Below are 7,152 nucleotides of genomic sequence, written 5' to 3' on the forward strand. Positions count from 1 at the left end.
ATTTATTTTTACTTTATGCTGATTTTGATAAAGAAAGTCTGAATATACCACATGTTTAAGAATTAGTCTAATGAGGGGACTTCCTTGGTGGTGCAGTGGTTAAGAATCCGCCTGCCAATGCAGGGGACACGGGTCCGAGCCCTGGTCTGGGAAGATCCCACATGCCACGGAGCAACTAAGCCCGTGCACCACAACTACTGAGCCCACGTGCCACAACTACTGAAGCTCGCATGCCTAGATCCCGTGTCCCACATCAAGAGAAGCCACTGCAATGAGAAGCCCGTGCACCACAACGAAGAGTAGCCCCCGCTCGCCGCAACTAGAGAAAGCATGCGGGCAGCAACGAAGACCCAACGCAGCCATAAATAAATAAATACATTTATAAAAAAAAAAAAGAATTAGTCTAATGAGGAACACACAGAACCTATGCAAAGACAATTACAGCACCTCACTGTCAGAAATTAAAAACTTGAATAAATGGATAAACATATCCTGTTGCTGGTTAGGTAGACTTCATGTTAAAGAAAACATAATAATAAATAGGAATAAATAGGAAAGAAGATCAAGTAATATGTGTAGTGATCCTCAATCCTGCCTACATATTAGCACCAATTAATTTATAAATTAAAAAAAAAACCTAGATGGGGACCCCACTACAGACCAATTAAATAAAAATCTCTGGGAAACAGTCCAGGTGATTCTAATGTTAGCTAGGGTTGAATACCTCTATGATATAAAGGAAAAGAGAAAATGGTTTAATGGAAATGCCCTAATGGAACTGAAAATATATTTCAAAGTTTAAAATATTTCATTTTTCTGATAGTAGGTTAAAAACAGAATAGACAATGGGAACAGAAAAAAAAATGTAGGAAAGTGTGACCCAAATCTGTTTAAACCAGGTAAAATAAAAATAGTATGAAAATAATTTTTTATTTACTAAGTTTTGTTGAAAAATACATTTGGGGGGAGATAATCATTTGGATCCATATTTTGTATATATCTTTATAGTTTGCAAATTGGTTTAAATTTAGAAACTGGAATATTTTAAAAACAGTTTTAAGATAGATGATTTTTTTAAAAGGGAGTGGCTTACTTAAAGGCTAAGGAAGTGGTGTGTGAAAGAGTAGATGTATTCCCCCCAAATTGTTGGGATTCCCAGAGTAACAAAAAAGAAAATAGACCTACAACTGGATAAACTGTTGATGGAAAGGGTGTTCAAAAGTTGGTTGGCTATTTAGGACTCATCCAAATAAAGGAGCAGGATTTTCCCCAAAAGATCTGCCTTCTCTTAGCAAAACCACTGCAATCAAAGGAAAAAATTACATTTCTGAAACATTTCCCCCACCAAACTTGAAGTGGAATCTGGGAGCAAGAATCTGTTCTCTACTGCAAAAGTTATTTTCCCTAACCCCAAAGGAAAGACTGACAGAATGCACTCTCGCCTTGCAAAGCTGAGGGACTCAACCCCAGATATCTGTCAGGCACTTCCAGAATTCTCTGCCAAAGACCATGGTTAAATGACTGTGCATTGGGTCAACTGAAGATTCAGAGGGCATGATTCTGCCCAGGGTTGTAGGCAATGCCTACTCTGTTCTTTCTTGGGAAACAGGTTTTTTCCACTTACCTAAGGGAGTGAATTGATCAATTTCTGGCGTGTTTCTCACTTAGAAGGCCAAAACTCATCTTGGATGCTGGTCTGACTCTTCCCTTGCCGGAATTGAAGTTCAGACACCATGGGGAGTTTCTTCCAAGGTATCCAAACACATCCATTGTGCTCTAAATGACAATATGAGAAAGTATTGGATGAAGAAAAAATGTCCTAATGTCAGTGGATTTTTTTTTTATTTAATTTATTTATTTTTGGCTGCATTGGGTCTTTGTTGCTGCACGCAGGCTTTCTCTGGTTGCCGCAAGCGGGGGTTACTCGTCGCGGTGTGTGGGCTTCTCATTGCAGTGGCTTCTCTTGTTGCAGAGCACGGTCTCTAGGCACGCAGACTTCAGTAGTTGTGGCTCGCGGGGCTCTAGAGCGCAGGCTCAGTAGCTGTGGCACACGGGCTTAGTTGCTCCACAGCATGCGGGATCTTCCTGGACCAGGGCTCGAACCCATGTACCCTGCATTGGTAGGCGGATTCTTAACCACTGCGGCACCAGGGAAGCCCTGTCAATGGATTATTTAAACAGGGAGATACTGCTTGGCCACCTGAGTCACTGGGAATGTTCTTGATAGGCTCCTTCTGTTCAAGAGAACTTTATTTTATGTAATGCAGGGATTTATCATAAAGATGTATCTTTTGAGGAATCTGAATTCATTCCAAACAACTAGGTCTCATGGAAGAGAGGGACCCACATAGAACTGGATCTCACAGCCAGAACCAGGATCCAAGGCAGCTCTAAGAAACCGAGGAGCTGTGATGGTATGTTTTTGCTCTAGGGGCCCATCGTTAATGGGTCTCAGCTATTCCCCAAGAAGCTGTCTGCATCTCTCTCTCTGTCCACCTTTATGCCAGCTCCAACTGGCATTCTCTTTACTATTCTATATACCTTTCTCTGCCTCATGGCGTGCATCCTCACAGCTCCTGCTTTCTCGGAACACTGGACTCACTGTCTTGGTCCCTGTTGTACCTCATCATCACTCTTTTTCAAGCTTCACCTCCCACTGCTAAGTATATCATTTTCACAGTATTGTCCTGATCACCTGTTTGCTCCAGGACTTGTCACAGAACACTGGCTAACTTAAGGTTTGGCAGTTCTTGGGTCAGTCGCCCAGTCCTGGTCCAATCAACATAGTATAAAATGGGCTACCAAGGAGTGCTCTCTAAGTAGGAGCTGTGAACCAGAGAGTATTCCCTAGAAAGGGCTCTTGTATGGTATCACATGACAAGTATATAGACGGGTAGATGGATGGATGGACAGACGGACAGGAACAATTTGTCCTCAGAGAAGTAAGGCATGATTGATTAGGGAGACAGAAACTGAATGTGGGTTGAACAGCTGAGCAAAGAGAGAATTGCATTTGCACATTGATATGTTTGAATGAGATCTGACTCCAGCCCTTAGGAACCAAGTAATGCACTGATCCTGGCTGGACTGGCTATTAATGCCAAGTCTCCCTTCTTAGGGAAATGAGACAGATTTCCCCCCAGCTGCTTCACACACTTCTGGCTGTTCCTTCATGTAGGGCCTGGACTTCACCAGCCTTTCCCTAGTTATTAGTTTCTCCCAAAGTTCATTCCCCTCCCTCCCCACCTTCCCCGTCCTACCTCCCCGCCCACCACCATGCAGCTTTCAGGATTTTAGCTCCCTGAACTGGGATCGAACCCCGGCCTGTGGCAGTGAAAGCACAGAGTCTTAACCGCTGGACCACCTGGGAATTCCCCCAAAGTTCATCCTCTAAATGGGGCAATCATGTAAAATGTTACCGAAAGCTCTGTACACAGGTCGAATCTCGGAAACAGAGTTTTGGGTGAAGTAGAAAAGGATAGCTTTATTGCTTTGCCAGGCAAAGAAAGACACACTGGGTTTCTGCCTCAAAAAACTGTATCTCCTGGGCTTCTCTGGTGGTGCAGTGGTTGAGAGTCCCCCTGCCGATGCAGGGCACACGGGTTCGTGCCCCGGTCCGGGAAGATCCCACGTGCCGCGGAGCGGCTGGGCCCGTGAGCCATGGCCGCTGAGCCTGCGCGTCTGGAGCCTGTGCTCCGCAAGGGGAGAGGCCACAGCAGTGAGAGGCCCGCGTACCGCAAAAAATACCAAGAAAACAAAAAAACAAAACTGTATCTCCTAACCAGGGAGGATTTGGTGAGGGGTTTTATAGCAGTGGTTCACAGGTGTGGTCTCTGACAAGATCAGGGTGTATGCAGGGCCTGCCCTCCCTTAATCTCATCTCAGGTGGTGGGTCTCCTAATCTTGAGGAACTTCTCTAGTGCCTTTAATCTTGCCTCAGGTGGTTTCTTGGCTACTCCTCCCTTGATTAGCAACTGTTCCACCCTTTGGAACTCAGGGTAGGTCATGGAGGCTGTAGTCTTGCCTACAAGAAATGGGGGAAAAAAGGGCCCCCATGCCTGGGAGCCCCACAGGGCCCCGCTTGGTTTCAGAAGTACTTAAAATGTGCCTAATTTGTAGTACACACAGAGCAAATGAGCTATTATTAGTAGCATACTTTTCATTCATTGAACAAATATTTGGACGGTGGGCTGCATTTGGCTAAATATAACAAAATCCTAAATATAGAAGCTTAACCAAACAGGTTAACCACTCCTGTTACATCCCTTGAATGAACAGATAAAAAATCCCTGCCCTCACATTATAACAAATTTGGAGACACAGATAGCCCGGCTGGAATTGGCAACCCACAATGCCATCAAGGATCCAGTCTCCTTCTATGTTTCTGTTCAGCCATCCTTAACATGTGGTTTTCATCTTTGTGTTTGTTATCACATAGGCAAACAGTCCTCATCCTTGGCACTCTAACCACACTCCGGTAGAAAGGAGGAGGAAGGGATAATGCCTTTATTAGGAAGGTAAGTTTCTCATAATGTCCCAGCAGTCTTCTGCTTACATCTCATTGGCTTAAGTTGTCTCACTCTTATCTGGGGCTGCCAGGGAAGCTGGGCACACTGCTACTCTAGACAAAATCAGGAAGGGGAAAATGGATATAGGGTAGAAAACTAGTAGTTGCTCAGGTTCATCCATCCAGGCACCGAGAACCTTGAAAGCTGGTGGGGTAGAGGTAAACCAGTAATTGAACGGTGTGATAAAGATCACAATAGGGGCTTCTGGAGCCTGTGCTCCGCAACAAGAGAGACCACGACAGTGAGAGGCCCGCGCACTGCAAGCACTGCGATGAAGCGCGGCCCCCGCTGGCCGCAACTAGAGAAAGCCCTCGCACAGAAATGAAGACCCAACACAGTCAAAATAAATAAATAAATAGATAGATAGATAGATAAATAAATAAATAAAAAGATCACAATAGACGTGTTTATCATGGGAGCACATAAAAGAGACACCTAATTTGTATTTCAAAGATCAGGAAAGGCTTGCTGAAGGAAGTGATAACTGAGCCAAGTAGGAGCTGGCCAGAGAAGAGAGTGTGTTCAGAAGTTCAGAATTGAGACCAGGTCTTTTCTGGGAACAGAAAGTAGCTCCCTATTGGTGGGCAAAAGAGTGTGCTATAGAGAGGGGTGATGTTGGAGGTAAGGACTTCACAAACTGTTTTGAAGAATTGGTACTTATCTTCAAGGTACTAAGAAGCCAGTGAGGAATTTCAAGCAGGAGACAGATTTTCTTGCTAGTTTTAAAAACTGGAATGGAAAAATCACTGTCTATAGCAATTATTTCTAAATGCCAGTGGATCTGCTGTCCCTTTTTAACGCAGCCAGGAGATGCACAAATTCACTTGGCCAAGCCCTCTCCCCTTTTACAGGGATGCCCTCAGCTGGCCACTGCATTCAGAAGCTGGGAGCTATCTTTGTTTAAAGTTACTAACATTTTGGCCTTCCTCCCTAACATAATGCTGTGGGTAAATTAGGCTTTTTCTGGAAATGCTGTCCCTATCAGAAGTGATCACTTTTTTTTTTTAAACATTGGAGTTTTTTTAATATATTAATTTACTATTTATTTTTGGCTGCATTGGGTCTTCGCTGCTGCGCGCGGGCTTTCTCTAGTTGTGGCGAGTGGGGGCTACTCTTCGTGTGGTGCATGGGCTTCTCATTGTGGTGGCTTCTCTTGTGGAGCACGGGCTCTAGGCGCGTGGGCTTCAGTAGTTGTGGCTCGCAGGCTCTAGAGTGCAGGCTCAGTAGTTGTGGCGCACGGGCTTAGTTGCTCCACAGCAAGTGGGATCTTCCTGGACCAGGGCTCGAACCCGTGTCCCCTGCCTTGGCAGGTGGATTCTTAACCACTGCGCCACCAGGGAAGTCCCAGAAGTGATCACTTTTTGACTATTTTCTTTACTCTGCAGTGTTCATGCTCAACTAAGTATTTTTTTAAAAAGAAACAATTAAGGCTTACCTAAAAGGTTAAGTAGAGACAGAAATCATGAGTACCCTAAGTGATGATCTCTGATGTCTTTGATTAGATCATCCATCTCCAGGCGGAATATTTTTTTCTTGATTTGAAATGAGACCACACGTTTGACTAATCTCCCAGCTTCCAAGTTATTCCTGGATGGTCAAATAGGTGGTGTGGCACAGAAGCACAGTCTACTGCAGTAGCACTGGCTACATTATTGCTGTTTCCCAAACTGGTATCTTTGGAGCACAACCTGAAAGAGACTGACTGAACAGTCATTTGAAACCCACTCTTTACTCCCCATTCCTGGTTCCTTGCTTTGGGGGCTGCGGGGGGGGGGGTCGGGGGGGAGAGCGGGGGCAGAATGGAACTTTAACACTTCCTAGCATGCTATATAATTACTTTCTATTGTTTGTCTCCCCTCACTACATGTAAGCTTTTTCAGAGCAGGTATTTTTTTCTGCTCTGTTCACTGATGTGTTAGCAGTGGCTAATAGTGCCTAGAATTTGGATTTGGAAGGTACTCAAATATGGGGTTGGCCAAAAATTTCGTTTGGGTTTTCCCATAACATCTTACAGAAAACCAAACAAACTTTTTGGCCAACCCAATACTTGTTAAAAGAATTTGCAGATGGATTATCATCAGTGTTTCCTCTATGGTTATCTTCTGTTCTGCTGAGGAAAGGCCAAACTCATCTCAACTTTTGCACCTTCTGTTTCTTCTCTTTTTGGCTAAATCCTACCTATCCTTCAAGCAACAAAATCAACAAATTGTTTTAAGGCAGCGATTACATGCAAGACACTGTTTCAGCAGGCAAATCAACTTTCAAAAGCAATGCACCATCCCTTTCTTAAAAGTTGGAGGCTTAGAACTTCCCTGATGGCGCAGTGGTTGAGAGTCCGCCTGCCGATGCAGGGGATGCGGGTTTGTGCCCCGGTCCGGGAGGATCCCACATGCCGCGGAGCGGCTGGGCCCATGAGCCATGGCCCCTGAGCCTGCGCGTCCAGAGCCTGTGCTCCACAACGGGAGAGGCCACAACAATGAGAGGCGGCGTAACACAAAAAAAAAGTTGAAGGCTTAAAATGCCATTCATCACAACTAAACATACTATTATTCATTTATACTAAAAGTCACTCCATACTATCATA

The sequence above is a fragment of the Neophocaena asiaeorientalis genome, unplaced genomic scaffold (assembly GCF_003031525.2).
Source record: "Neophocaena asiaeorientalis asiaeorientalis breed wild unplaced genomic scaffold, Neophocaena_asiaeorientalis_V1.1 scaffold671, whole genome shotgun sequence".
Taxonomy (NCBI): Eukaryota; Metazoa; Chordata; class Mammalia; order Artiodactyla; family Phocoenidae; genus Neophocaena; species Neophocaena asiaeorientalis.